Source organism: Triticum aestivum, chromosome 7A (assembly GCF_018294505.1).
Source record: "Triticum aestivum cultivar Chinese Spring chromosome 7A, IWGSC CS RefSeq v2.1, whole genome shotgun sequence".
Taxonomy (NCBI): Eukaryota; Viridiplantae; Streptophyta; class Magnoliopsida; order Poales; family Poaceae; genus Triticum; species Triticum aestivum.
Genome location: NC_057812.1, coordinates 53,160,875 through 53,175,364, shown reverse-complemented (window position 1 = coordinate 53,175,364; position 14,490 = coordinate 53,160,875).

The window sequence follows — 14,490 nt, the reverse complement described above, 5'->3', positions numbered from 1 at the left end:
ATGCATTAAATTCTTCTTTAATTCCTGCTCGATCCATAAAATTTTCAGAAGGCCACTCACAAGGACGCACTGGAGCGTCTCTTGGTGGCTCTTCATTAGCATCACACATTGCAAGCCTGGGTCCTTGCTACCTTGAAGAACCACCTTGGAACATTTTCCTAAGCATATTTCTTCCTCTGAAAAATTCTGAATTTTTTTAGTAACTTCAAAATAGAAGTAAACCAAACTCAATAATATTGATAGCAACTACTCCTACAAGTGCCTAGGGCCTATATCATGCATCAAAACTACTTTTGACCATATAAATTTGACACAAGCTCAAGAACAGGGTCACCTAAGCAGCAAAAATTTGCAATGAATAAAGCACCAGAACAAAAACTAATTGGACCAACGGAGGAGTCACATACCAAGGAACAATCTCCCCAAGCAGTTTTGTGAGAGGTGCTTTGAGCATGGAGATCGAAAATGGCAGCAAAGAGGGCTGGAACTCGTGCTTGAGTTGCTTTTTCGTGTTTGTGGGAGGAAGAAGAAGAGGATGGGTGCAGGAATAAGTGGAGGAGGGCCACCGTGGACCCACGAGGCTAGGGGCGCGACCTAGAGGGGTGGGCGCGCCCTCCACCCTCGTGGCAAGGTGGTTGGCCCCCCTGGTGTGTTCTTTGTTCCATAAATCCTCAAATATTCTAGAAAAAAATCATATTTAATTTTCTGGGAATTTGGAGAAATTTTATTTTCGAGGTATTTTTATATTGCACGGATAATCAGATAACAGACAGAAAATTATTTATTTTTATTTTATTTCAACTAAATAACAGAAAGTATAGAGAGGGTACAGAAGGTTGTGCTTCTAGTTTCGTCCATCTCATGCTCATCAAAAGGAATCCACTAACAAGGTTGATCAGGTCTTGTTAACAAACTCATTTCGATTAACATGAAACCGGAGAAATTTCGAATAACACTAGGTTACCTCAACGGGGATATGTACATCCCCAATAATAAGTATATCATATTTCTTCTTGACAGTAGGAAGAGGAAATTCAAAACCTCCAAATATAATCGATGGAGTTTTTCCGATAGAATTGATACTATGAACTTGAGGTTGTTTCCTCGGAAAGTGTACCGTATGCTCATTACCATTAACATGAAAAGTGACATTTCCTTTGTTGCAATCAATAACAGCCCCTGCAGTATTAAGAAAAGGTCTTCCAAGAATAATAGACATACTATCGTCATCGGGAATATCAAGAATAACAAAGTCCGTTAAATAGTAACGTTTGCAACCACAACAGGCACATCCTCACAAATGCCGACAGGTATAGCATTTGATTTATCATCCATTTGCAAAGATATTTCAGTAGGTGTCAACTTATTCAAGTGAAGTCTACGATATAAAGAGAGAGGCATAACACTAACACCGGCTCCAAGATCACATAAAGCAGTTTTAATGTAGTTTCTTTTAATGGGGCATGGTATAGTAGGTACTCCTGGATCTCCAAGTTTCTTTGGTATTCTAGCCTTAAAAGTACAATTAGCAAGCATGGTGGAAATTTCAGCTTCTGGTATGTTTCTTTTATTTGTAACAATATCTTTCATGTACTTAGCATAAGGATTCATTTTGAGCATATCAGTCAATCGCATACGCAAAAATATAGGTCTAATCATTTCAGCAAAGCGCTCAAAATCCTCATCATCCTTTTTCTTGGATGGTTTGGGAGGAAAAGGCATGGGTTTCTGAACCCAATGTGCTCTTTCTTTACCATGTTTCCTAGACACAAAGTCTTCCTTATCATAACGTTGATTCTTTGATTGTGGGTTATCAAGATCAACAGCAGGTTCAATTTCTACATCATTATCATTACTAGTTTGAGCATTATTATGAACATCATCATTAACATTTTCATTAGGTTCATGTTCATTGACAGATTGTGTTTCAACATCAGACATAGAGATATCATTTGGATTATTAGGTGGTTCAGCAATAGGTTCACTAGAAGTTTGCACGGTTCTATCATTTTTCTTTTTCTTCCTTTTAGAAGAACTAGGTGCATCAATATTATTTATCTGAGAATCTTGCTCAATTCTCTTAGGATGGCCTTCAGGATACAAAGGTTCCTGATTCATTCTGCCAGTTCTAGTAGCCACTTTAACATCATAATCAGTTTTCTTACTATTCATCTCATTGAGCAACTCCTTTTGAGCTTTCGGTACTTGTTCTACTTGAGTGGTAACCATAGAAGTATGTTTGCTAACAAGTTTAAGTTCACCTCTAATATTAGCCATATAATCACCCAAGTATTTAATCATATCAGCATCTTGTTTTAATTGTCTACCAAAATAAGCATTGAAGTCTTCTTGCTTAAACATAAAATTATCAAACTCATCCAAGCATTGACTAGCAATTTTAGCAGGAGGGATTTTAGCTTTATCATATCTATAGAGAGAATTTACCTTTACTACCCGTGTCGGGTTATCGGGGTCTGGAGGTTCTTCAATAAGTAAAGGATAAAGATCATATGTTTCTTCAATAGGCGGTAAATTAAGACCATGTATTTCTTCAATAGGAGGTAAATTCTTAACATCTTCAGCTTTAATACCTTTTTCTTTCATAGATTTCTTTGCCTCTTGCATATCTTCGGGACTGAGAAATAGGACACCTCTCTTCTTCGGAGTTGGTTTAGGAATAGTATTATTAATTGGAGCAGGAGCTGGCTCAGGAGGTGCCCAATTATTTTCATTCGTCAAGATATTATTCAATAAGATCTCAGCTTCATCCGGTGTTCTTTCCCTGATAAGAGAACCAACACAAATATCCAGGTAATCTCTGGAAGCATCGGTTAGTCCATTGTAAAAGATATCCAGTATTTCATTTTTCTTAAGAGGATGATCAGGCAAAGCATTAAGTAACTTGAGAAGCCTCCCCCAAGCTTGTGGGAGACTCTCTTCTTTAATTTGCACAAAGTTGTATATTTCCTTTAAGGGTTTTTATCATTTTTGCCACTAGTTGTGTCCCACTACTCAGTTTTGCCATTAGAAGTTACAACTACTCAAAAATGCCATCGATCCGTGAGATATTTGCTCAAAAATGCCATCGTTTCGTTAGATGTTTCCTCAAAAATGCCATTAGACATCGTTATTTTCACATCAAACTCATTGACCATGTTATATGACAAAAATAATCCTAGACCCACATGTCAGTTCTCTCTATCTCACAATGATAACTGTGGCCCCACTTGTCAGGAGTAACCAAGCGAATAATTTTATAGGAAAATAAGAATGTCGTTGGGATCAAGTGGGCCCCACGCTTTATTGTAGTAAGATAGAAGGAGAGCTGGCATGCTGGTTCATAGGTATTTATGTCATTATAACATGGCAAAAGAGATTTGAGATCACAATAATGGTGCCCAGTGGCATTTTTGAACATGTGTCTAACAAAGCGATGGCATTTTTTAGCAGTTGAAATTCCTAGTGGCAACATTGAGTAGTGGGACACAACCGATGGCATAAATGATAAAACCCTTCCTTTAAAGCAGCTTGTTTCTTATGAGCAAGGAAATATTTAGCAGAGAAGTAGTAAATCATATCCTGGGACTACGTACACAACCAGGATCAAGAGAATTAAACCATATCTTAGCATCACCCTTTAATGAGAACGGAAATATTTTAAGGATATAAAAGTAGCGAGATCTCTCATCATTAGTGAACAGGGTGGCTATATCACTTAATTTAGTAAGATGTGCCACAACAGTTTCAGATTCATAGCCATGAAAAGGATCAGATTCAACCAAAGTAATTATATCAGGATCAACAGAGAATTCATAATCCTTATCAGTAACACAGATAGGTGAAGTAGCAAAAGCAGGGTCAGGTCTCATCCTAGCATTTAGAGATTGCTCATTCCATTTAGCTAATAACCTTTTGAGTTCATATCTATGTTTGCAAGCTAAAATAGCTAAAGAAGCTTCTTGATCAAATAAATAACCTCAGGAATAACGAGTGATTCTCCATCATCACTTTCATCATCATAATCAGATTCAATATTTTCAATCTCTCTAGCCCTAGCAAGTCGTTCCTCGAGAAAATCACCAAGTGGCACAGTAGTATCAAGCATAGAAGTAGTTTCATCATAAGTATCATGTATAGCAGAAGTAGCATCATCAATAACATGCGACATATCAGAACGAATAGCAGAAGAAGGTTTAGGTGTCCAAAGCTTACTCATAACAGAAGGTGAATCAAGTGCAGAACTAGATGGCAGTTCCTTACCTCCCCTCATAGTTGAGGGATAAATTGTTGTCTTAGCGTCTTTCAAATTCTTCATAGTGTCCAGCAGATATAAATCCCATGTGACTCAAAGAATAGAGCTATGCTCCCCGGCAACGGCGCCAGAAATTAGTCTTGATAACCCACAAGTATAGGGGATCGCAACAGTTTTCGAGGGTAGGGTATTCAACCCAAATTTATTGATTCGACACAGGGGGAGCCAAAGAATATTCCCAAGTATTAGCAGCTGAGTTGTCAATTCAACCACACCTGGAAACTTAGTATCTACAGCAAAGTGTTTAGTAGCAAAGTAATATGATAGTGATGGTAACGGTAACAAAAGAGTAACTAAAGCAAAGTAATGTTTTTGGTATTTTGTAGTGATTGTAACAATAGCAACGGGAAAGTAAATAAGCGTAAACCAGTATATGGAAAGCTCGTAGGCATCGGATCACTGATGGATAATTATGCCGGATGTGGTTCATCATGTAACAGTCATAACATAGGGTGACACAGAACTAGCTCCAATTCGTCAATGTAATGTAGGCATGTATTCCGAATATAGTCATACGTGCTTATGGAAAAGAACTTGCATGACATCTTTTGTCCTACCCTCCCGTGGCAGCGGGGTCCTAATGGAAACTAAGGGATATTAAGGCCTCCTTTTAATAGAGAACCGGAACAAAGCATTAGCACATAGTGAATGCATGAAGTCCTCAAACTACAGTCATCACCGGTAAATATCCCGATTATTGTCACTTCGGGGTTAACGGATCATAACACATAATAGGTGACTATAGACTTGCAAGATAGGATCAAGAACTCTCATATATTGATGAAAACATAATAGGTTCAGATCTGAAATCATGGCACTCGGGCCCTAGTGGCAAGCATTAAGCATAGCAAAGTCATACCAACATCAATCTCAGAACATAGTGGATACTAGGGATCAAACCCTAACAAAACTAACTCGATTACATGGTAAATCTCATCCAACCCATCACCGTCCAGCAATCCTACGATGGAATTACTCACGCAGGGCGGTGAGCATCATGAAATTGGTAATGGAGAATGCTTGATGGTGACGATGGCGACGAATCCCCCTCTCCGGAGACCCGAACGGACTCCAGGTCAGCCCTCCCGAGAGGTTTTAGGGCTTGGCGGCGGCTCCGTATCGTAAAATGCGATGATTTCTTCTCCCCTATTTTTTCTCCCTGAAAGCAGTTATATAGAGTTGGAGTTGGAGTCGGGGGGTCTCCAGGGGGCCCACGAGGTAGGGGCGCGCCCTAGGGGGGCGGCCCCCACCCTCGTGGTAAGGGTGTGGGCCCCCTGGTCTTCATCTTTTATTATTTATTATAAGATGTTCCATGGAGTTTCAGGTCATTCCGAGAACTTTTGTTTTCTGCACATAAAACAACATCATGGCGATTCTGCTGAAAACAGCGTTAGTCCAGCGTGATAATAGGTTTTTTTTTGAAATACTACGTTCCCCAACAGAACACCACTCGAGGTTCAACTTGACGGCAGCACCCACGTCGCCGGGCATGCTGTTCACGGCTGCCCTGTTCTCGATTGGTGGGTACACGGCCAACTCAATCCAGTTCATGCCACGTTGGATGGTCAAGTACATGGGCTGTACAAGTACAACGTTGCGGACATGGACAGTGAACTGATGGTGTCATGGTTCTCGCGCGTCACAGTGGGTCTCTGCCTTGACAGGGAGCAGCATCCCGAGCTCGCGCCGGGGGGCACCTCTCCATGGCCGGAGGAGGAGAAAGCGGGCGACGACATTGGTGGCAGTTCTTGATCCGCGGTCGGACTGGGCAAATCCAGATCGGACCAATGGTGTTTTCGGGTCGAATTATACTCACCGGACCGGCCAAATGTGCCAGCGGGCTAGGACCATTTGGTCCGATCCTTACGGGCTCAAAAGCCCGCTAGGTATCTCCACCCCGAGCTGGCACTACCACGTCCAACTACCACAAGTGATTCCATGTTTTGGCTATTCGTTACTTGGATTTCTTACATACGAGATCTGATTTTTTTTAAATGTTGTTAGAAGTATTGTTGAGACACGCAGCATTAAATTTTCGATTCTCCATTGAGGAAGCACACATGTGATCTTTGCCGTTAAAAATTATACTCACTTCAAGGTGTTCAAATTCATGTCTCATAACTTGGTACCTATTCTGTGCTTCTGAACATTTTTCTTTTCTTTTATTCATAAATTCTCAACTGTAAAACTTGGGTTTCGTTGTTCCATATAGAATTGTTAAAGCAAACCCTGGAGTTCTACCGTCATGAGCTACTGGAGGAATTTGGTCTTTGGATACCACTAGAATTCTTACACACTGAGCATGATGATAAACCTAAGAATGAAACAGAAGTTTGCTTCTCTACCATTCTCTTTGTTAATTATGTTTTAGGAATCTCAACACCTCTTTGTGTCAATCTGACATGTTAGGTTCATAATTACAAAATATCTTTTGAATTTTCAAAGAGATCGAGTATCAAACAAGATGGTGCAGAAGAGCATGTCTAGACCAGGCTAAGAATGTCAACTCAGGTGAATGAAGTGCGATATATTGGTATTATTGTCCGTCCGAGTTCCATTGTTATTCACCAGATAAATATCATCTTAAACATTAGGACTATGGCTTAAAACAGGTAAGTCTGCTTTTCTTGCAAGTCTATCTAATCATATTAAAGCTATTTTTTTGTGGGAAAGGAACTTCTCATTCATCAGTCATTATGTTTACATTCAGAAATGAAAATGCTAGCTATTTCCATAGGGGAGTTTCGAAGCCAACAGGCTGTGCGCTGTTGCGAGCAACCCATACAAGCAAGGGTGTGACTCGCTACATTCGCATGTCTGCTGAATTTAGCTAGACTAATGTTTCTTTCATGAGCCAGAATCCTTTTGATCTCATTGACCTGGTTCGCATACCTCGAGCGCTCAACATCTTTAGACTGCACCATCTTCAACAACTCAGCACAGTCCATCTCCACAACCAACGACAAATTGGACCAGTGGAGCGCAAGTCGAGGCCCTTCGTCCATGGCCGCCATCTCCGCTTCTAGGAAAAAGCTGTTGACCTAACCTTATTTTGTTTGGATTGATGTCAGAATTATCTGTCTCTCCCCGTCTCATGGATTTGCTCCTGATTTTATAATGCATTTTGTATATTTGAATAAGACAATTTAATCTTTAATTAGGAGCAGTTTGTTTGTAGAATGAGGAGAGAAAATGGTTTTTATGAATGGTCGCAAGTGATTTTTAGTAGCAGCAACAAGACATAGGTCGTAGGTTTACATGTGTCCTTACTGCATGGGAACGAGGAGAAAAACCAGTGATTATGAATGATCGTTAGTGATTTGAATAGTACAAACAAAATATGGGTTATGCTTGTACGTGTTACCGTTCTACATGTAATGCAAATGCAATGTCCTGATAGTTTGAACAACAACAGAGTTGATGGGTTATATATTTAAATCATCTCTGCTCCTGCAACACTAAGTGTTCAAATGCGATTTATTTTATGTCTAGCCAAATTCCCTCTATTATTCTGTTGAAGTTTTTAGGGAAGGCAACTAAGCAGCTCGTGGCAGCAATGTCGTGCGCCGGCGCTCCCTCGACTCGCGGCCAACGTCACCGGTGGTGCTGCTTGTGCAAGATTGTTGTGCGGTCCAGTGCACAGGCGCTGAGGGTGGTTGATTGCCACACCAAAGGCGGAGGTGTTAGAGTTTGGTGTATACGTGTGACATTTTTTTCTCTCCCTGTTGCAACGCATGGGCATGTTTGCTACTACTTATAAAATGTGTATGGTACATTTATCAAATGTTTGTCACAGTATTTAAAAATATACATAACATTATTCAAAATGTGTAGAACTTATTTATGATATAGATGCATATTTTCATGTGCGTATTGTTCAAGCGAAATAATTGTTTACGTCGTTTTTGTGTTATTTTTGGACTCTATGTGTGAAACTTCTATTTTATTTAAATTTGAAAGTGCAACTGATCACCCAGTGGTTTTGGTAATTCATAGCAACATATATCTCATTGAACGAATGTTAATTTAAGATAACTATTTCAGGATGTTCAATGATTGGCATGGCAAGGACTAAAGTTGTGGATCCCTCAAAATGCTAAGGAAATGCATTGGCAAGAAGTTAAAGATTATTCATTTTTGCTTAAGTGATCCAAGATCACATTGAATTCATAGGAAAGCCAATACTATTAAAAGGGGATGAGGTGTTGCTTAAGGATCTATTTGCTCAAGTGCTTAGTGATATTGCTCCAAAACCCTCTGCCACTTTCTCTACACAAATATGTCCAAATCCCACATTCCAACTCGGCCACGCCGATAATGCCTATCCAGAGCCAGCGAGTTCATCTGGACTTAGCCACTGCCCAACACCCTAAGAAATCAGATCCACTGACATGGATCTCTGTCTCACTGAGATGGCCTTGACGGCTCTCTATTGTTTGTTACAATTATTTCGGTTCCACCGAGAATTGCAACCGGTCTCACCAAGATGGCTTGACCGATTCTCTATTGCCTTATTGCTTCACTTCGGTCTGACCGAAATGATGCAATCGGAGCCACCTAGATGAGGTTTGAGCTAAGCCCTGGCACATCGGTCCCTCCCAGTAGCCCCCGCCGGTCCCCCCGACATTCCCAACTTTAATTTCATATTTTTAAACAGATCGGTGCCACCAAGTTTTCTGGTTAGTGCCACCGAGATGGGTCAAAAGTGTGTAATAGTTGGATTTTGTGTGGAGGCTATACATACTCCTCCACCCCCTTCTTCTCCATAGAGAGATCCGTCAGAATGTGCCTACACTTCCACCATTCATTTTCTGAGAGGGAACCACCTACTCATATGTTGAAATCAAGAGATTCCATTCCTACCATTTGAACCTTAATTTCTGGCCTTCGCCAGGTTGCTTTTCACTCAAATCCTTCTTTCACCATAGCCAAATCCGAGAGAGAGAGAGAGTTGAGTGTTGGCGAGACTATCATTTGAAGCGTAAGAGAAAAGATTTCATCATCAACACACCGTCTATTATCTTTTGGAGAGTGGTGTCTCCTAGATTGGTTGGGTGTCCCTTGGAAGCCTCCCACATGATGTCGAGTTGAACCCAGAAGTTTGTAAGGGAAAGGAGATCGCCTACTTCGTGAAGATCTATCCGAGCGAGGAAAGTCCTTCGTGGTCAATGGCCTTGTTGGAATAGACAAGGTTGCTTCTTCGTGGACCCTTCGTGGGTGGAGCTTTCCGTGAACTCACGCAACCGTTACCCTTCATCGGTTGAAGTCTCTATTAACGTGGATGTACGATAGCACGACACCTATCAGAACCACGCCAAACATCTTCATGTCTCCATTGCGTTTGCCTTCTCCAAACCCTACTCTTTACTTACATGTGCAATGTTCTATGTTCGCTGCTATACTCTTGTACTTGCAGGTGTAGGGTATTACTTGACTAGTCATATTTGCTAAAATCTGCCCACAACTAAAATTGGGAAAATGATAGATTGCATGTATACGGTAGTGCTTGTCTCGCTCAATATTACATGTGCGAAAATCTCAACATTAACAAACGTATATCTCGTGCGCATGCATATCTTTATAATCTTTATAGTGCAGTAATGAACATTTAAAATATATCCCAGCCTCTTGCTATTTATAAACTTGCAGTCCTTGCCTGTGACATTTGGAGTCCAACTATTTCTTAGTGGAACTTTACACTAGACTAGAACTGAGTTTTTCAAGCAAGAGATTACCAATATGAGAGGGAGCAGTCTAGTGCATGCGACGATGATATTCTTCATTGGATTCTTAGTCGTGTGTGCTCAGTGTAAGTACTATGTATCATCTTCGTCATTAGCCTCTCGTGTTAACTTCTTGCCATTAATTTTTCAGAACATACATACATATCCGTCTGAGGTACTGCATACTAATTTTAAACATAATATATAGGTGTTCTCAATAATAAGCAAACGGTGGTCAACCAAGATGGTCATGCGGCAAAAACAAGTACCAATGCTACCATCGTCAACTCGACGTCTGTAGGCGAGAGCAAGATCACCTTGATATTTTGCAGCCGCTTTTTCTTATGTCATTTCAAAGATGGGCACAGTGGTACGTGCTACTGCTGCCACAATAAGGACGGCCCGTGTTACAGGACGCGGAGTGAGTGCCAGGATAACTGCCCTACCTGCAACCCTAAATGCCCACCTTCGTCGGGGTCTTGGGGATAGAATTCTGTGCTTGAATAAATTTTGCATCCGTAATAAATGGCACGTTATTTGGTTTGGGCAATTGGGTCCCAACCAAACATTAAAAGATATACATGTCAGGAAAAACATTAGTGGATATATCCCGCATGTTTTCTGTGGAGATTCAACAAGGCAAAATTTGATGAATGGAATCCCCAGTAATTTGTTGTGTTGAATATTTACAAAGATCAAATTCTTTGGCCATCGTGCTTCGGCACAATTGTCTACTATGCTCTCCCATTTCTCTTTGGGGATCATGAGGGTGGCGGCACGCATTGGCCTATCTCTCGCTTTGCTTTTCAGCTCCAGGATCGTTCAGCTTTATCGCTAGTGTTTTTGTTCGTGATGGGCCGGCGTACTGCTTGCTCCTACCATTTGCGGAGGTTTGCCTATTTTTCCGCTGGCCTGTGACCGATATGCTGCGTTCGCTCACCATACATCTCCTCTCAGTAGCAGCCTAGAGTTTTAAACCACATTAATATGCCTAATGGAGTGGTAATATTAGCATTTTGCATTTTAATTTCATCGTGCCATTAAGTAGTTCACATCAAAATAATAATAATGAATATCTTCGGAGTTTAGTTGCTTCTTTAAATTTCAACTTCAACTTCTCCAAATTCCCATTCAACTTCTAACCGAATCTTAACCTCCAAACCTTGCCCATAATTTTCTTATCACTTTTCCAAATCCCACCAAAAATTTCAGAATTTTTTGGACACTTCTATGCATGCCTCTAGTTCAAACCCCTTTTGTATGGAAAGTGGAGCTGTTTTCGTAACGGGCGGATGAAGGAAGTCTAAATGGGTTGAAACTTTCTATGTGGCATTATTATATTACTAGTTAAATGCCCGTGGGTTGCTACAGCAACAATATAGACACATAAATTTTCAAAAGAAATCCCATTTAGCACTGAGATGACAAATAAAATCTGAATAGCCAGTATGGGACTTTATCATTGGAATAACACGTGCTTCAGAAAGATCCCCGTGACTGGACCCGCTAAAAAAAGAAAGATCCCCGTGACTGTAAGCGAACCCCGTTGACTAATCGTAAAATCAATTAGAATGGTATAGAATGCAAAGAGACATGCAACATGTCTCCCCCGTGAAGAAGGAGAGACAAACAACAATGCTAATGGAGAGCATAAATTGTATCCTATTAATAGTACATAGCACGGATGAAAAGCTTGAATGTATTACAGGTAGTTATATGGCATGTCCATGATCCAGAATGTCTGATTTAACACATAGAGTCAGAGTCAGAGTCAATCCTGACCTGATTGAAGGGGGAGTTGCTATACTCCAGTATGCAGATGACACGGTCATTTGTTTTGAGCATGATAAGGATGCTGCTATAAACCTGAAACTTCTTTTATATATGTTCGAACTTATGTCGGGATTAAAGATCAATTTCCTTAAAAGTAACTGTAAAATTGGACATTTTCCTATGAAATATCTGGGAGTGCCAGTTAGCTTCTCTACACTGCGTGTGCTTGAGTGGGATTTCATGGATGAACGATTCCTTAAATGCTGTGAGGCCTGGATTGGTAATGCGGCTTCCTCTGGAGGAAGCCTTATTCTGCTTAACTCTTCGCTCACAAGCATTGTATATTACTATATGGCTATGTTTCTTCTTCCGAAGACGGTGATAGTAAAACTTGACAAACACCGTAAGCGATTCTTTTGGCAAGAAAATGAAGGGCGAAAACGGTACCATTTGGTTAGGTGGTCCAGAATATGCAGATCGAAAAGTAAAGGGGGCCTGGGGGTGAAAGATTTGCATAAACAGAATGTTAGCCTCCTCACTAAGTGGTGGTGGAAATTGGAGAACCAACAGGGGTTGTGGCAGGAGGTTATATGGGCCAAGTATTTCAAAAGAGACACAGTCGCCTCTGTGAAAAGTAAATTTGGTGATTCCCCTATATGGAAAGCCATTATGAAAGTTAAAGAGAATTACTTTGCAGGGAGGAAGGTGATCCTCAATTCAGGCAATCTGGACAGATTATGGGTTGATCCTGTGGGAAATGAGCCCCCTTTACGTGATAAATTCCCTATGTTATACAATATATGCAATTACCAAGAAATCACAGTTTCAGACTTCAAAAAAGGGGTTGAGGGAGACTTTTTTAGAAGGAGACTTCACACGCCCCTAGTGGAGCAATGGAGAGAATTGGGGACGGTGGTGGACTCCTGGCCTCAGTCAGATGTATCAGATGAGATTACCTGGGCTTTGGGGAAGAAGAAGAAATTCACAACCAAATCTGTCTATGAATATCTAGAGAAAAACGTGAGGGGGCGTGATTACAAATGGATATGGACATCCAAAATACCCTTAAAAATCCAAATCTTCCTCTGGCAAGTTTTCCAAGATGCCATTCTCACTAGAGATGTGATGAGCAGAAGAAATTGGGCGAGAAACCCTACATGCTCGTTCTGCAACGAAAGAGAGACCTCGCAACATCTTTTCTTCACATGTCCTGTGGCTAAAGTAATGTGGAGAACCGTTGGGTGTGTCCTGGGCACGGATCGATGCCCAAAAAATATGTGGCAATATTTTGCCTGGTGCTATATGTTCATCCCTGATGGAGAAAAATTCTATACTTTCGGCTTGGCAGCTATGTGCTGGGCATTGTGGAACTGCCGTAACAAAGTGACATTTGAATACAAACAGATGAGGTCTCCTTTTGAGGTTGTGTACTCAGCTTGTGGATATTTGAATTACTAGGCAGGACTGATGAATGGAGCTGAGCGCGAGGCCATGGAGCGTGGAGCCAAAATGCTGAAGACCAGCGCGTCGACCCTGATGCGTATTTGTGCGGCGCCGGGGGATGCAGAACAAGGATGATTCAGACACGGAGGGCCACAGAGGTTCAGCCTACCAAGGTCTTTTGCTATGTTCAGTCGTCCATGTACATCGCTAGTATTTCCGATGTGTCTTTCTGCTTAAACTCAGGGAACTTTGCGGCTCCTGCGCGAGCTTATGTCTGAGCCTCCTGTGGCTGGTGTGATCCTAGACTTTGGGTACTTTTGGGTTGGTGATGTTGGTTCTGTCGGTGTCACTGGGTTTTCGCGCCATGGTAGGCTGCTCGATGACGAGTGTCTATTGTGGGTTTCCCAGTGATGCGCTGAGCTCGCATTTCCCTTTTCAGTTTCCTTTTAGTTTCAGCAAATTTTGTATTTCCGTTATGAAAGTAATGAAAAGGGGTTATGCCCGGCTAAAAAAAAATTCTTGACTACGCCTTACCTTTCCTCCTCCACAAGAGAAGATCTTCCTCCTCCCATATAAGCAAATATATGTTTTATGCTCTTAAATATCTGTTTTATTTAACACCTAAAGAACCATGGAAAATTAACCAACGCTAATACCATATCATTGTTAGGATGATCTCCATCGTGTGGGCCCAACGGCCCACCGGGCCCTTAGATCCACGCCCTGATCGGGGGCGCTCAACCCACTATGGGTGACGGGCCCCTGTCACCTGCACTATATAAAGAAGTGGGGGTCGGCGGCTCGCATCACAAGGTTCGTCGCGATGCCGTACACCCTACCTACATCCCCTACCGATCTAGGGTTAGTGTAGTGCTGACGGAAAGCACTGCCACTGCTACTCTTTGCCATCACCGGCCACCGTCACCATGGCGGCCGGCTCGAGCTCATCCGGCCAGGCAGAAGATAAATCAGCGGAATGATCTAAGCCTACCCGATCCAAGAGGTATAACAACCACAACAAAATAGATCCAATTAAAAAGAGCAAAGGTAGACTGCTTCGCTTAATAGTGATAAGGGAGACTAAGGTGAGAGCCGATTTAAAGCGAGCATCCACCCATCCATTAAGCACCTACTTCTTTGATCGTCAATAATCTACGCAAACGATCTGCTGCTCAAACAATCCATCCAATTTCTAAACCGGCAATGAAAAGCTAGCTAGCCAAACCGTGATAGAGCAAG